The sequence below is a fragment of the Bufo gargarizans genome, chromosome 2, assembly GCF_014858855.1.
Source record: "Bufo gargarizans isolate SCDJY-AF-19 chromosome 2, ASM1485885v1, whole genome shotgun sequence".
NCBI classification, from domain to species: domain Eukaryota; kingdom Metazoa; phylum Chordata; class Amphibia; order Anura; family Bufonidae; genus Bufo; species Bufo gargarizans.
The window spans coordinates 332,950,156-332,968,488 of record NC_058081.1 but is presented as its reverse complement, the minus strand read 5'-3'; the positions used below and the strand labels follow the sequence as shown (position 1 = coordinate 332,968,488).

Genomic DNA, 18,333 nt, shown 5'->3' with positions numbered 1-18,333 from the left:
GTGCATTTAACCAGCAATAGTCTGTTCATTTTTTGGACATATACTACATCAGGGGCAAGCTGCGCCTGTCACCAAGTGCATTTAACCCTCAGTAGTGTGATTGGTCAAGCTGTCACACAAAGTGCATTAAACCAGCAATAGTGTGGTTATTTTTTGGCCATGTCCCAGTCTAATTTTGTCAGTAAATCTATACCTGTCACCCAGCGCCTAAATACTAGGCCTCAAATTTATATCCCGCTAAATCTGTCGGTACCGCTGTACTGTTGTGGCTGGGCAAGTCATTTAGTGTCCGTCAAAGCACATTTTTTGTTCAGGGTTGAAATACAATTCCCAATTTAGCAATTTCCTAATTTAGTGGTTTCTGCTGTATCAGAGCTATTTGAAATCTATCCCTAAAAGGGTATATAATATTCAAGGTGCATATAGGGTCATTCAGAATAACTTCACACACACGCTACTGTGCATTTCCAAGTCTAATTCTGTCAGTAAATCTATACCTGTCACCCAGCGCCTAAATACTAGGCCTCAAATTTATATCCCGCTAAATCTGTCGGTACCGCTGTACTGTTGTGGCTGGGCAAGTCATTTAGTGTCCGTCAAAGCACATTTTTTGTTCAGGGTTGAAATACAATTCCCAATTTAGCAATTTCCTAATTTAGTGGTTTCTGCTGTATCAGAGCTATTTGAAATCTATCCCTAAAAGGGTATATAATATTCAAGGTGCATATAGGGTCATTCAGAATAACTTCACACACACGCTACTGTGCATTTCCAAGTCTAATTCTGTCAGTAAATCTATACCTGTCACCCAGCGCCGAAATACTAGGCCTCAAATTTATATCCCGCTAAATCTGTCGTTACTGCTGTACTGTTCTGGCTGGGCAAGTTATTTAGTGTCCGTCAAAGCACATTTTTTGTTCTGGGTTGAAATACAATTCCCAATTTAGCAATTTCCTAATTTAGTGGTTTCTGCTGTATCAGAGCTATTTGAAATCTATCCCTAAAAGGGTATATAATATTCAAGGTGCACATAGGGTCATTCAGAATAACTTCACACACACGCTACTGTGCATTTCCAAGTCTAATTCTGTCAGTAAATCTATACCTGTCACCCAGCGCCTAAATACTAGGCCTCAAATTTATATCCCGCTAAATCTGTCGTTACTGGTGTACTGTTCTGGCTGGGCAAGTTATTTAGTGTCCGTCAAAGCATATTTTTTGTTCTGGGTTGAAATACAATTCCCAATTTAGCAATTTCCTAATTTAGTGGTTTCTGCTGTATCAGGCCTACTTTAAATACATCCCTAAAAGGGTATATAATATTCAAGGTGCACATAGGGTCATTCAGAATAACTTCACACACATGCTACTGTGCATTTCCAAGTCTAATTCTGTCAGTAAATCTATACCTGTCACCCAGCACCTAAATACTAGGCCTCAAATTTATATTCAGCTGAATTTGAATACAATACATTGGGCCAAATAATATTTTTGTTGTTGTGGTGAACGATAACAATGAGGAAAACATCTAGTAAGGGACGCGGACGTGGACATGGTCGTGGTGGTGTTAGTGGACCCTCTGGTGCTGGGAGAGGACGTGGCCGTTCTGCACATCCACACGTCCTAGTGTACCAACTACCTCAGGTCCCAGTAGCCGCCAGAATTTACAGCGATATATGGTGGGGCCCAATGCCGTTCTAAGGATGGTAAGGCCTGAGCAGGTACAGGCATTAGTCAATTGGGTCGCCGACAGTGGATCCAGCACGTTCACATCATCTCCCACCCAGTCTTCTGCAGAAAGCGCACAGATGGCGCCTGAAAACCAACCCAACCAGTCTGTCACATCACCCCCATGCATATCAGGGAAACTGTCTGAGCCTCAAGTTATGCAGCAGTTTCTTTTGCTGTTTGAAGACTGTGCTGGCAGGGTTTCCCAAGGGCATCCACCTAGCCCTTCCCCAGCGGTGGAAGACATAGACTGCACTGACGCACAACCACTTATGTTTCCTGATGATGAGGACATGGGAATACCACCTCAGCATGTCTCTGATGATGACGAAACACAGGTGCCAGGGATCAAGACTGGGTGGAAGACGATGCAGTGGACGATGAGGTCCTAGACCCCACATGGAATGAAGGTCGTGCCACTGACTTTCACAGTTCGGAGGAAAAGGCAGAGGTGAGACCGAGCCAACAGCGTAGCAAAAGAGGGAGCAGTGGGCAAAAGCAGAACACCCGCCGCCAAGAGACTCCGCCTGCTACTGACCGCTGCCATATTGGACCGAGCACCCCAAAGGCAGCTTCAAGGAGTTCCCTGGCATGGCACTTCTTCAAACAATGTGCTGACGACAAGTCCCGAGTGGTTTGCATGCTGTGCCATCAGAGCCTGAACCTTAGCACAACCTGCATGACCAGGCACCTGTATGCAAAGCATGAACTGCAGTGGAGTAAACACCTTAAAAACAAGGAAGTCGCTCAGGCTCCCCCTGCTACCTCTTCTGCTGCTGCCGCCTCGGCCTCTTCTGCTGCTGCCGCCTCGGCTTCTTCCTCCGCCTCTGGAGGAACGTTGGCACCTGCCGCCCAGCAAACAGGGGATGTACCACCAACACCACCACCACCTCCGTCACCAAGCGTCTCAACCATGTCACACGGCAGCGTTCAGCTCTCCATCTCACAAACATTTGAGAGAAAGCGTAAATTCCCACCTAGCCACCCTCGATCCCTGGCCCTGAATGACAGCATTTCTAAACTATTGGCCTATGAAATGCTGTCATTTAGGCTGGTGGACACAGACAGCTTCAAACAGCTCATGTCGCTTGCTGTCCCACAGTATGTTGTTCCCAGCCGCCACTACTTCTCCAAGAGAGCCGTGCCTTCCCTGCACAACCAAGTATCCGATAAAATCAAGTGTGCACTGCGCAACGCCATCTGTAGCAAGGTCCACCTAACCACAGATACGTGGACCAGTAAGCACGGCCAGGGACGCTATATCTCCCTAACTGCACACTGGGTAAATGTAGTGGCAGCTGGGCCCCAGGCGGTGAGCTGTTTGGCGCACGTCCTTCCGCCGCCAAGGATCGCAGGGCAACATTCTTTGCCTCCTGTTGCCACCTCCTCCTTCTCGGCTTCCTCCTCCTCTTCTTCCACCTGCTCATCCAGTCAGCCACACACCTTCACCACCAACTTTAGCACAGCCCGGGGTATACATCAGCAGGCCATTCTGAAACTCATATGTTTGGGGGACAGGCCCCACACCGCACAGGAGTTGTGGCGGGGTATAGAACAACAGACCGACGAGTGGTTGCTGCCGGTGAGCCTCAAGCCCGGCCTGGTGGTGTGCGATAATGGGCGAAGTCTCGTTGCAGCTCTGGGACTAGCCGGTTTGACGCACATCCCTTGCCTGGCGCATGTGCTGAATTTGGTGGTGCAGAAGTTCATTCACAACTACCCCGACATGTCAGAGCTGCTGCATAAAGTGCGGGCCGTCTGTTCGCGCTTCCGGCGTTCACATCCTGCCGCTGCTCGCCTGTCTGCGCTACAGCGTAACTTCGGCCTTCCCGCTCACCGCCTCATATGCGACGTGCCCACCAGGTGGAACTCCACCTTGCACATGCTGGACAGACTGTGCGAGCAGCAGCAGGCCATAGTGGAGTTTCAGCTGCAGCACGCACGGGTCAGTCGCACTGCAGAACAGCACCACTTCACCACCAATGACTTGGCCTCCATGCGAGACCTGTGTGCCCTGTTGCGCTGTTTCGAGTACTCCACCAACATGGCCAGTGGCGATGACGCCGTTATCAGCGTTACAATACCACTTCTATGTCTCCTTGAGAAAACACTTAAGGCGATGATGGAAGAGGAGGTGGCCCAGGAGGAGGAGGAGGAGGAAGAGGGGTCATTTTTAGCACTTTCAGGCCAGTCTCAGCTCGGGCCCATCACTGGTGCGTGGCTGGGGGGAAAGGCAGGACGATGACGATACGCCTCCCACAGAGGACAGCTTGTCCTTACCCCTGGGCAGCCTGGCACACATGAGTGACTACATGCTGCAGTGCCTGCGCAACGACTGCAGAGTTGCCCACATTTTAACGTGTGCGGACTACTGGGTTGCCACCCTGCTGGATCCACGCTACAAAGACAATGTGCCCACCTTACTTCCTGCACTGGAGCGTGATAGGAAGATGCGCGAGTACAAGCGCACGTTGGTAGACGCGCTACTTAGAGCATTCCCAAATGTCACAGGGGAACAAGTGGAAGCCCAAGGCCAAGGCAGAGGAGGAGCAAGAGGTCGCCAAGGCAGCTGTGTCACGGCCAGCTCCTCTGAGGGCAGGGTTAGCATGGCAGAGATGTGGAAAACTTTTGTCAACACGCCACAGCTAACTGCACCACCACCTGATACGCAACGTGTTAGCAGGAGGCAACATTTCACTAACATGGTGGAACAGTACGTGTGCACACCCCTCCACGTACTGACTGATGGTTCGGCCCCATTCAACTTTTGGGTCTCTAAATTGTCCACGTGGCCAGAGCTAGCCTTTTATGCATTGGAGGTGCTAGCCTGCCCGGCGGCCAGTGTTTTGTCTGAACGTGTATTCAGCACGGCAGGGGGCGCCATTACAGAAAAACGCAGCCGCCTGTCTACAGCCAATGTGGACAAGCTGACGTTCATAAAAATGAACCAGGCATGGATCCCACAGGACCTGTCCGTCCCTTGTCCAGATTAGACATTAACTACCTCCCCTTAACCATATATTATTGTACTCCAGGGCACTTCCTCATTCAATCCTATTTTTATTTTCATTTTACCATTTTACCCAAAGTTGAATGAACCTCTCCTCTGTCTGGGTGCCGGGGCCTAAATATATGCCAATGGACTGTTCCAATGTTGGGTGACGTGAAGCCTGATTCTCTGCTATGACATTCAGACTAATTCTCTGCTGACATGAAGCCAGATCCTCTGTTACGGGACCTCTCTCCTCTGCCTGGGTGCTGGGCCTAAATATCTGACAATGGATTTTGCATTGGTGGCTGACGTGAAGCCTGATTCTCTGCTATGATATGAAGACTGATTCTCTGCTGACATGAAGCCAGATTGTCTGTTACGGGACCTCTCTCCTCTGCCTGGGTGCTGGGCCTAAATTTATGAAAATGGACTGTTGCAGTGGTGGGTGACGTGAAGCCTGATTCTCTGCTATGATATGAAGACTGATTCTCTGCTGACATGAAGCCAGATTGTCTGTTACGGGACCTCTCTCCTCTGCCTGGGTGCTGGGCCTAAATATCTGACAATGGACTGTTGCATTGGTGGCTGACGTGAAGCCTGATTCTCTGCTATGATATGAAGACTGATTCTCTGCTGACATGAAGCCAGATTGTCTGTTACGGGACCTCTCTCCTCTGCCAGGGTGCTGGGCCTAAATATCTGACAATGGACTGTTGCATTGGTGGCTGACGTGAAGCCTGATTCTCTGCTATGATATGAAGACTGATTCTCTGCTGACATGAAGCCAGATTGTCTGTTACGGGACCTCTCTCCTCTGCCAGGGTGCTGGGCCTAAATATCTGACAATGGACTGTTGCATTGGTGGCTGATGTGAAGCCTGATTCTCTGCTATGATATGAAGACTGATTCTCTGCTGACATGAAGCCAGATTGTCTGTTACGGGACCTCTCTCCTCTGCCTGGGTGCTGGGCCTAAATTTATGAAAATGGACTGTTGCAGTGGTGGGTGACGTGAAGCCTGATTCTCTGCTATGACATGAAGACTGATTCTCTGCTGACATGAAGCCAGATTGTCTGTTACGGGACCTCTCTCCTCTGCCTGCGTGCTGGGCCTAAATTTATGAAAATGGACTGTTGCATTGGTGGCTGACGTGAAGCCTGATTCTCTGCTATGATATGAAGACTGATTCTCTGCTGACATGAAGCTAGATTGTCTGTTACGGGACCTCGCTCCTCTGCCTGGGTGCTGGGCCTAAATATCTGACAATGGACTGTTGCATTGGTGGCTGACGTGAAGCCTGATTCTCTGCTATGATATGAAGCCTGATTCTCTGCTGACATGAAGCCAGATTGTCTGTTACGGGACCTCTCTCCTCTGCCTGGGTGCTGGGCCTAAATTTATGAAAATGGACTGTTACAGTGGTGGGTGACGTGAAGCCCGATACTCTGCTATGACATGAAGACTAATTCTCTGCTGACATGAAGCCAGATTGTCTTTTACGGGACCTCTCTCCTCTGCCTGGTTGCTGGGCCTAAATTTATGAAAATGGACTGTTGCAGTGGTGGCTGACGTGAAGCCTGATTCTCTACTATGACATGCAGACTGATTCTCTGCTGACATGAAGACAGATTCTCTGTTACGGGACCTCTCTCCTCTGCTTGGGTGCCAGGGCCTAAATATCTGAGAATGGACTGTTCCAGTGGTGGGTGCTGTGAAGCCAGATTCTCTGCTATGGGACCTCTCTACAATTGATTTTGGTTAATTTTTATTTATTTAATTTTTATTTTAATTCATTTCCCTATCCACATTTGTTTGCATGGGATTTACCTACATGTTGCTGCCTTTTGCAGCCCCCTAGCCCTTTCCTGGGCTGTTTTACAGCCTTTTTAGTGCCGAAAAGTTCTGGTCCCCATTGACTTCAATGGGGTTCGGGTTCGGGACGAAGTTCGGATCGGGTTCGGATCCCGAACATTTTCGGGAAGTTCGGCCGAACTTCTCGAACCCGAACATCTAGGTGTCCGCTCAACTCTAGCTGCGAGCCAAAAACTTTCACACATGTTGATTGCCACTTTACTACGTATCTTTGAATAAAACCATATTATCACGATCAAATCCCAAGTGCTGTGATTAATATTGTTCCTGTTATTTTGCAACCTGAAAACACTCTGCAATCTCCTTATAGCCTTCTTGTGCTTCGTGGGCCTCAACCATTTTCATTTTCAGGGTGTTAGGCAACTGCTTAAATGGACCCATAGCTATCGTTTTTTGGGGCACATTTGAGGAGTCTGGGTATTTATAAAGCTTTGAAATTTGCATTACATGGTCTTTCCCAATGATGATTGTGAACAAGCCTTAAAACTAATAGACTATTTAAGGTCTCAGACCTCAGTTAAAGTTATCTGAGCACTCATATCAGCTTGGGTTCCCATACTTTTGCAAGGTACTTCTTTACTTTTTTCACTCTAAAATTGTACAAAACCAAAATAATACATTGATAATGCTCAAAATGTTGAAATGTGTGTTTTATCTTTAACTTTTTGACTTTTGAAAATCATTTTATCTTTGTTTAACAGTAATTTTGTTTAACAGTAATTTTGACCAGGGGTGCCCAGGGGTGCCCAAACCTTTGCATGCCACTGTATACCGGCTTCCTCCCTTTCTGAAGCCTTTGATATTGTTGACACTACCACTAATAGCTTAGCTGACATAATTGTGGTTTTTATGTTCATTCCTATTTGATAATTTTCAAAAACTGTTCCTGGTCAGCTTGTGCTAATACACAATAGCCAATCTGAACATGAAGGGCTACAGTGCACATCATGTAGAAAGAGTCCATGAGATAGGAGATGGTATTCAGATTCAGTCAAACTCCCTTTCAACAATGCAGATAAGACCATGATAACAATTGTGGTCTGATGGGGAAGAATTAAAAGAAGTAATCCCATCTTAGCCATTTTTTAGTATGTCCACTGCTCGACTTTTTCCATAACATAAGAGAGAGAGAGAGAGAGACAGTCATGCACATGCGTGGCCACCTTCCCATTTAATCTCTGCTTGGATGTGATGACTTGCAGGATGGAGTAGGCATTGCTCAAAGGGTAAGCCCACAACTGGTCATCTGTTTTAAGTAGTAGTGAAGTAGTAGCTTGTGTAGTAGAGTTACATTGGACCTTGAGGGCTAGCGAAAATTTTAGACTTTCTTTAAGGTAATATTAGCATGTATATTTGGTACTAATAAAAGTAAAGCAAATAAAATTTGTATTTAAATATTTGCATTTATTTTTCATATTTGTGCTGCTAATCTAATGAATTTCCTTTGCTTTCCTCTGAGTTATAATAAGCATTTTTTTTTCCTACAGGCATGGCCTGAAGACGCTCTCGAGAAAGTGGCAAATCATTTTCTTGATGATGTGGAAATGTCACAGGAAATCAGGAATGAAGCTGTGTTCATGTGTCAGCACTTCCATCAAAGTGCTGTAGCACTGTCTGAAAGGTATTTAATTAAAGTTACAGCATGAATGTTTACCACAACATATTAAACATCACTGTCAACCATTCATACACTGATTAGTGCCTTTTCTGAGTTCTGTGGCAGAAGGCAGAATAATAAATGGCAATGCAAATAAATATAAGTTAAACATAAAAAATAAAAGCTGCAGTAGTGTATAGCTCAATGTGCTTAACACAGGGTTTCTCAACTCCAGTCCTGGGGACCCACCTACCAGTCTGGATTTGAGAATATCCCACAGAATGAATACCTGTGGTAAGTCCTGATGCATTGACACTAATTATATCAACTGCTCAATACTAAGGAAATCCTGAAAACATGACTGGTAGGTGGGTCCCGAGGAGCGGAGTTGAGAAACCCTGGCTTAACATCACATATTAAATATGTTTGCAGTGTAGCAGGCATCAAAAACTCAATAATGTATTTTTAATTTATAAAAGCTTCTCTATTCATATTTCAGTAGATATGTCTTGCATTTTCGATTTCTTCAATAAAGAGTTAATATTAGTCAATCTAGCTATTCGCAAATCGGCAAAAAAATAAAATAAAAATACCATGTGTGGCCATGCCCTAGCTGTGAGACTAAAGGTTTAGAGGTAAATGATCATAACAAAGGTAGCTTTAGTGTAAACTTAACCCAAACAGAATTGGTTCTACACTATGAAATTAGAAAATGGATTTCCTAATGGTATAGCTTAAGGCCAGTCTTGCATACAACTGGGGTTCCTTTTGCCCACTTGAGAAAATAAATTTTGGGGCCCAACCCCCATATCATCTATAAAATCCAATTTTTTTCCTTGGAATTTAGGGCCCACTTTGGTATCAATTTTCGAAAGGAGCTGTCAAAAATGAAAGGTGAAATCTGATTGGTTGATATGGGCAACTGAGACAATTCTACTTTACACCAGTTTGATAAATCTCCTTGTTAGACTCCCTGTAAAGAGTACTTGTAATCTCTCTTGAACTGTTTGGTTTAGTAAATATTAAGCTTCCTAATGATTTAATTTTGCTGATCCCTGTACTAGGTTCACTTACACACAGTTTTTTTAAGGAACTTGGTAGGGCAGCTACTCCACAAGTCCACAAATCTTAGAGAATAACCACAGATCATCTGTGGATGAAGGCTTGCTCAAATCCTTGTATCTTTCTGTAATTCCAGAGGGACTCTATTCTTCTTTGCACTGAAGACAGTTCTCAATGTATATTTGACTGACTGTATTTTTGGGGAAATTGTCCTCCTACTGATTAAAGTTAAACTATTAACCTTTCTATATTTGAAAACATTCTTACTTCGTAGCCTTTTTCCTAAAACTTTCATTCAGTACTATACATATATTTAAATATCCTTGCTACCTGTCCAATTTTCTTCTCTTTTGTTAGTTTGCGTTTTGAGTGCTGATAAAAATTGGTAATGCAGATTATATTAAACTTTTAATGTGGTTGAATAGCTCCGTACATCACATTTTTTCATTCTCACTAAGACGTTATAAAAATATAGACTTTCCATATTTGCTGCATTTGTGTCTTATTAAAAAAATAAAATAATACAATTTAATCCTAGATTATGTGTCCTATATTATTAACAATGGATCTTGTGCAGAGCACAGGTTCAGCTCAGTTTGTCTTTGGTTCCTGTCGCATCTAATTAAGCTTCTCAAGTTAATACCACCAATTCCTATTTCTGCAATAGAGATGACCAATCCCTTTGCTTAGGACAACTCTATTTAATGAATGAAAATCTCTATGTTGACAACGTTCCTTCTGCCTCATATTAATATATCCATTGCTAAGTCTAAACCTGACTGTCCCTTGTGTATTGAATATTTTCTGTGAAGGACGCTGAAAACACTGTCTGTATAATAATATTCTCATACTTGTTAAAATATGTGGTACATACTTTTGTGTGAAGGCAAGCTGTTAGATTTCATGTGGACTGGGACATGTTTGCTTTTTTATTGTTTTCCTCCCTAGTGTTACAACAAAACGACATATGTAGTAAGAAAAAACTGCAGTTAGCTAATTAGTCCAAAATTACTACATAAGTGGAATTTCATTTTACTGAATTCATTTCCTTATTGTATTTAACCCCTTACAGTCTGGGACCATTTTTGTTTTTCCTCCTCACATTCCAAGAGACACAACTTTTTAAACTTTTCATTCATATATGCCATATGATGGCTTATTTTTATTGGAGGCCCTGCCTTGACACAACCCTCTCAGGGATCTGAGCCCTGGACCAATGAAGGGGCATGTCGGGATTTCAGCTTGTCAGCACACTCTGTTGAAATGCAGATTTTACTACAATTATTCCTGACTCGATTACTAACTGTGATATCTAATGCTGATGTTGTGCTAGTGCTGTGATTCTGGTCTTGTATGACAGCTTGGATGTTTTTCAAACAAGACCAGGCCCATATCTCTAGGTGCTACCAATCCAGAGAAATAAGCAGCTAAAACAGTACCCCACCTCCCCCTCTCCTTGCTTTCTGAGCTGTGCTAGGGCAGAACTGTTAGCTGGTTAATAGCCAATCTTTTGATCGTATCTATAATTCTTCAGTAGGTTTCAAGCTGCCGTGCAGAGACATCATCATCCCGCAATGTCATTTGAGGGATGCCGATAGGAGACAGAGGGATTCTGCTCTCTCTCTATACTGCTTAGATACCCTGCAGCATCTAAGGGCTTAAACTGTGGGAATCTGCCCTTCTGCTGGTCTGAACCGTTAAAGATAAGAGAGCTGAGCCCCCTCTCTCCACTGCACAAGAGACCTGGGCAGCACTTAGCGTGGGCCAGACTGAGGGACCCTCAGGGTCACTGAGGTATTAATCATTAAGTCTGCTATTATAGTTGCACAGGTGTCATATAATGAATAAGTAAAATCCCAAAAGTCTTAATTACCAGCAGCAAGTGATCAATATCTCTCTAGGCTTCAGATGGGATTGTCCACAGTTGAACCGTTTATTTTGTCTCAGTCTCTCTATCACATCTTGTCATCCAATGGTAGATCAATCAAACCCTCTGTCCTGTTTCCCCTTCCATTTTGGAAGTTATGTTAGAATGTAAGTGCAATACTTTTTTAATATATTAATGATCTACAGTACATGTAAACTTGGCATTGTTCTTAACCGTTCCTGATGAAGAATGCAATGCTTATGTCATGAGACAATGGTCTTATGCAATACATAGTAACATCACCCATTTGGACAGTCATTCACTGCACTGACTGCATGGCGTTACTGTATGGCATTACTACAGTGTTGTAATTTAAAGGGGTTCTCCAGTAATTAAGAAAATAAAAATGCTTAAATATTACTTAATTCTAAATATAAGTAATATAAAGGTATAATGGCTTGTTTAGTCTATTGAGCAATCATCAGGAGAAATAAAATGGCCGCCATCCTATTAGTACACACAAAACCTGTCCTAATCACACAGCAGGACAAGTTACGTCATAAAGTAAAGAGCTGCCTCATCCTCCTCTCTGCTCTACTTGTCAGGGATTATGATCCTGAATACAACTGATAAGATCTTCAGCTGAATCTCTGTAAGAGTAGAGTTCATGAGGAGACATGCAGTTACAGACAGGAAGGTGGGGGTAATGAGCAGCAGCACTTATATGTATTCTCCATTAAAACAGGGAGTTTAAAAAATAAGTATGTCAGTGGCCATTATTTTTCAATTCAAGAAAAACACCTTTGAATGAAGTGGCACATTGAAAAGTCAGTTTATAATATAATGTACGTTAAAGGGTTAATGCTTATTAATGGTCTCTGTTATTTTGTATTACTCTTATACCAGCTCCAATAAAGATTTGTAAAGTTTTCTGTTCTATTACCATCCATTCTGTCATATAACAGGAATATGAAACGGTGACAGTATACATATACATTTCATTATGTAGAATATTTTGCATGTTGATATATATTTTTTTTTTTTTTTCAATTGGGTCTTAGAACAAATCTTTCTATTAAACAAATAACTACATTTTTGTAGCTACTGTAGCAGAAAAGCTACACCAAATAGCCATAATACACACTATGCTTTCATAACTGACATCACCCTATCTTCTTTCTAAAAAAGAAATAAAAATTGTTATTGGATATCATACACTATTCATGAGCACGAACAACTGGCTTTTTTTTTTACTGACCTGACCTTGAAACTATTCGAGTGGAAATTAGTTTTCTCCCTTTTTTTTTAACATGAAAATGCCTTTATAGCGTTGGTTTCTTGTGAACGCTGAAAATTCATTTTGGGGAATTGATGAGGAAAAATGTGTGCTTATGTCTCAAAGCGGGAAATAAGACGAAAATAACAAAATATGTTATGTTGTACTTTATCAGTCTTACGTTTTTTTTTTCCATTTTTAATTGCTGCCAGGGTTTTACAGACGCTGCAAAGACAGATATATGTCACATCAACATCATACCTTGAATTAATCAAGACCTTTAAGAATCTATTAGAACTTAAAAGACTTGAATTGTTAACCAGCAAGAACAGATATCTGGTTGGGCTTGAAAAGCTGGATTTTTCTTCCTCACAAGTGAGTAAAGACATATTTGCAACTGATCAAGGTAATACGCTTCCTACTGGTTCTTCTCCAGAAGTATGCATTAGGAATCAGGCTTCCAGAAAGTATGTTATGAACATAGGTTGAAATTAACAGTAGCCTAGGGTTATAAAAAAAAAATTCTAAGCAGATGGGCCAAATTTCTTCTGTTTTTAATTAGATTATAATGTACTCTCATTAGTAAACAGAGCAGCCCGACTGACACTGAAATCACAGGAGCAATTTTAACGTCCTCCAATATAAATGGAAAATAAACTTGCATAATGGCATTGCTTGTCGTGAAAGCAGCATGAGTCACAGTCGCTTGTTTCCACTTTTGGATACCATGCAAAATAAAAGTTTTCAGACCACACCAGTTAACACAGTGTATAGAGATGGCAACATCCCAAAATATATCTGTTTGTATTACACTTGGTAAAAGTACAGAAAGTTTATTAATAAAAAAAACAACTATTTTCCCGAAGTAAAATACAGATGTCCTGTATAATATACCAGTTTAGCTGAGCCATACTCATTATTTTTTTCTTTTTAATGTACCTATCATCTTTATACTTCTTGACTCAGTTGTGAGAACACAGCCCCTACTGAGCATGTGAGTTAATGGATATTGGCGCAGTATATGAAATGGCAGTGTATGAATGTAACTGGCACACTTTGCTGCCAGTGTATTTTTAGTATTTTATGAATGTTTATTGCATCTCATGAAATGTTAGCTAGGAAATAACGGAATCAGAAGATGGGATTTCTCTATTTTTTATCACATTAGCAGACTGTATACCCATGTGAACACCGCATGATGAAGAGTATGAAGAGAATTCAGCAAGTCATAAATGTTTAAAAAAAGACACTTCTTGAAAACATCTTCTCTTAAATTGACTTGGTTTTTGGTGTCAAGAAAAATTGTCCACCTGTCCATCAGCATGGCTAAAAACAGTACATATTGCCTCCGCTTTTTTGACATGGTATTTCAATTATTCTTGAATTCTGAAATGTGTCCATGTCAATTTGCACTTGGTGGACATTTTCATCTCTATCACACAAATATTTCCTTGTAATTCTGCCATTTCTGGTATAGGTTTATCTACATCACATGGGTATGTACAAGAAATAGCATTACATTTTTATAACACAAATAACATATCATTATAGAGTCCTACCCGAGTCACTTATTGGGTCATATATCAAATTGGTGTAAAGTAGAACTGGCTTAGTAGCCCATAGCAACCAATCAGATTCTTCCTTACAGACATACGGAAGCAGACAGCACATAGTGTGCTGTCCGCATTTTTTGTGGACCCATTTAACTGAATGACGGTCCAGCTTCACTGAAGATACTTGAGGCTTTATTTAAATCCCGTGCAGATAAAAACCAACATACAGCAATGCAGAAAATCGACCAGTTTCGGATAATTACAAGTACGGATCCTTAGTCATGATGTGCATGTTATTTTGGAACTTACTGTGCGCCAAGGTTCAGGGCGAGGTCCGGGCTCCTGGTTCTCTGTGGATGAGCGCGACATTTTCCAATGTTGTTTCCATTTAACTGAATGGGTCTGCATCCAATCCACAAAAAATGTTGATTGGACATAGGCCAAGAATACGGTCGTGTGAATGGGCCCTTATTAGATCTTAGCTCTCGGAGATGCAATCAACTTGCATATGAAATGGTTAAATACAGTAATATACGTAGAGGGGTGCAAACTGTAGCACACACAATAATAGCGAAGCTAATCTTTAAAGGTTATGGACATTTATGGGCAATTCTCTTATGATTGCATTCTACTCATTTGGGGCTAAAATAATTTTTTTCAATTGGTCTTTGTTAATGGGGTTGTCTCACTTGAGCAAATGGCATTTATCATGTAGACAAAGTTAATAACAAGGCACTTACTAATGTATTGTTTCCTTTTCTGGCTTGAGTCATTTTCCCATCAAATTATACAATTGTGGTTACCACCACCCTGCAATGCAGCAGTGGTCATGCTTACATACTACAGGAAAAAAGTGGTCATGCTTACACACTACAGGAAAAAAGGAAAACGTGGCATCCTATTCACAGTCCCATGGTCCTAGTCACCAGTGAGACCAGTGTTTTTTCCTATAGTGTGTAAACATGCCAACCATAGCAGGATTGCAGGTTGGTCGTAACAATGGAAACGAGAAGTATATATTGCGATGGAAAAATGAACCATGACAGCAAAGAAAGCAGTATGGACGATCAAAATACATTAGTAAATGCCTTGTATTAACTTTTTCTACATGATAAATGCCATTTGCTCAAGTGAGACAACCTCTTTAAACATCTTAAACATCAGTTTTTGTGATACATGCGGTTAAAAATCAATCCATTTGCAGACTGCCCCTCCTGAATTCCCTCAGCTGATGGCTCGTGTGAAGCCTTATCGTTGATATCCTGACCTTATAAACACTCAGTTAAACCATATTTTTATCAGTTTGATAAGAGTTTATCGATAATGAGTGTTTATGAGGTCAGTGTGGAAAAATTTTAATAAACAGTTAAAGACTAGAGCGCCATATCTACCATGTACCTGTTGTTTCTTAGACACCTGGGACTAATGGCTGCATTCAATGGTAATGCGGACCATGTACATTTAACCCCTCTGATGCTGGGGTCAAATGGGACCACAGCATCTGAAAGGCCTAACACTAGGAATCGCTATCTTGCCAGGCAGGAACTCCACTCCCAGGCTGAGATTGGAGAAGGCATTCCACTGCAGTAATAAGTCAGAGTCTGGGTTCTAGAGTTATTACTGGTATATTTCAATTCAGGCCCGGAGGTGGCAGCGCTGTATTGAAATATAGCGATCTTTGTATATTGTAATTAGAGATGAGCTAATCGAATCAGACAAAGTGGAATTCGATCAGAATTTCATAAAAAATTTGATTTGCAACTAATGCAAATTTCCTCACGCTTCATGGTAAATAATCTAAATTTTCCCCAAAATGGCGGCTACAATAGCGACTACACGTGTGAGGACATGGGGCAAGGAACTCTGGAAAGGCGGGCTGAGCCATAATAACATGCATGCAGCCAATCAGCAGCCAGCCAGCCCTGTGATGTCAAAGCCCTATAAATACGGCGTCTATCTTAAAATCAGACATTTTCCAGCATTCACAGTGCAGGGACAGATGTTATAGGGTGCTAGGGACAGCAATTGGAAAAATCTCATTGTTGAAAAAAGGATTTATAAGTGCAGGGAAAGGATAGGGAGGCATAACTTCACAGCATCTTAGTGCAGTGAGAGATGTCAGAAGGCGCTAGTGACAGTGCCAGAAAAGCGATTTATAAGTGCAGGGAAAGGAAAGGGAGGAATCTGTTCACAGCATCGTATTGCAGGGAGAGATGTCTGAAGTCGCTTGGGACAGTGCTAGAAAAACCTCATTGTAAAAAAAAATTCAATTTGCAAGTGCAGGGAAACATTATTTGGGGATCCAAATAGCTATTATACAGTTCTGGCATTCTAGCAATTTGTTCTTGTTATTGGGGTACAAGTGTTATGTTGAAAAGCCTTTAGTGGCTTAAATCTGCAGAAAAAGAAAAATATGTACGCATTTCACTTCTGCAGTTATATGTGGTGAAAGCGTTCAGTGTCCTATTTCAGTACAAAAAAGAAAAAAATATACGCAATTCACTGTTGCATTTATTTGTAAAAGAGTTTAGTGGCCTATTTCAGTACAAAAAGAAAGAAAATATACGTATAAAGAAAAGCATATGCGCACTTCACTGGTGCATTTATTTCTGCTATAAGGGATTACTGGCCTATTTCAGTACAGAAATAAAAACATGTACGCACTTCACTGGTGCAGTTATACAGGTCCTTCTAAAAAATCTCCATAAAGCTTTTCAGCAGATGGAAGCATGAAGTGCTCCAAAATCTCCTGATAGCTAGCTGCATTGACCCTGCCCTTGATAAAACACAGTGGACCAACACCAGCAGCTGACATGGCACCCCAGACCATCACTGACTGTGGGTACTTGAAACTGGACTTCAGGCATTTTGGCATTTCCCTCTCCCCAGTCTTCCTCCAGACTCTGGCACCTTGATTTCCGAATGACATGCAAAATTTGCTTTCATCCGAAAAAAGTACTTTGGACCACTGAGCAACAGTCCAGTGCTGCTTCTCTGTAGCCCAGGTCAGGCACTTCTGCCGCTGTTTCTGGTTCAAAAGTGGCTTGACCTGGGGAATGCGGCAGCTGTAGCCCATTTCCTGCACACGCCTGTACACGGTGGCTCTGGATGTTTCTACTCCAGACTCAGTCCACTGCTTCCGCAGGTCCCCCAAGGTCTGGAATCGGTCCTTCTCCACAATCTTCCTCAGGGTCCGGTCACCTCTTCTCGTTGTGCAGCATTTTCTGCCACACTTTTTCCTTCCCACAGACTTCCCACTGAGGTGCCTTGATACAGCACTCTGGGAACAGCCTATTCGTTTAGAAATTTCTTTCTGTGTCTTACCCTCTTGCTTGAGGGTGTCAATGATGGCCTTCTGGACAGCAGTCAGGTCGGCAGTCTTACCCATGATTGCGGTTTTGAGTAATGAACCAGGCTGGGAGTTTTTAAAAGCCTCAGGAATCTTTTGCAGGTGTTTAGAGTTAATTAGTAGATTCAGATGATTAGGTTAATAGCTTGTTTAGAGAACCTTTTCATGATATGCTAATTTTTTTAGATAGGAATTGTGGGTTTTCATGAGCTGTATGCCAAAATCATCAATATTAAAACAATAAAAGGCTTGAACTACTTCAGTTGGTGTGTAATGAATCTAAAATATATGAAAGTCTAATGTTTATCAGTACATTACAGAAAATAATGAACTTTATCACAATATGCAAATTTTTTAGAAGGACCTGTATGTGTTGAAAGCATTTACTGTCCTATTTCAGTACAGAAAGAAAAACATATACACACTTCACTGGTGTACTTATTTGTGGCAAAAGCATTTAGTTGCCTATTTCATTATAGAAAAATATATATACTCACTTCCTACTGGTTCACTTATTTGCGGCAAAAGTGTTTAGTGGCCTATTTCAGTACAGAAAGAAAAATATATATGCACTTCACTGGTGCATTTATTTCTGCTAAAAGCGATTACTGGCCTATTTCAGTACAAAAAGAAAAAATATTTTCTCATTTCACTTCTGCAGTTATATGTGTTGAAAGCAAAGCAGTGGCAGTAGCAGTCAGTCAGTGCAGACTATTGGGGGCAAAATCACCTACTTGGTGATGTGCTTGTATTTTATTAAGCTGCCAGAGGAGGTTAAAATTGCCACATGTAGAATATGTGGGCAGAAGGTGAAGCGTGGCTAGGGTGCCAATGTTGGGACTACGGCCCTGCATCAACATATGCATCGTCGCCATACAGTGGCCTGGGAGAACCATGGCTCCAATGTAGTGGTCCAGCCTGCTGCAGCAAACGCTGCATCACCCAGTGGCACACACCCGGTTTCATCCAGTCAAGGCTTCACCACCTCAACCAAAGGGAGATGTCTGTCATTCCCATTTTCTGCTGGTCCAGATGCT

The 18,333-nt window shown here is 42.2% G+C and overlaps 1 pseudogene; it reads left to right on the top strand.

Annotated features, from left to right (window-relative positions):
- LOC122925882 overlaps positions 1-18,333 on the top strand; it is a 2,558,103-nt pseudogene that overhangs the window by 2,029,928 nt on the left and 509,842 nt on the right.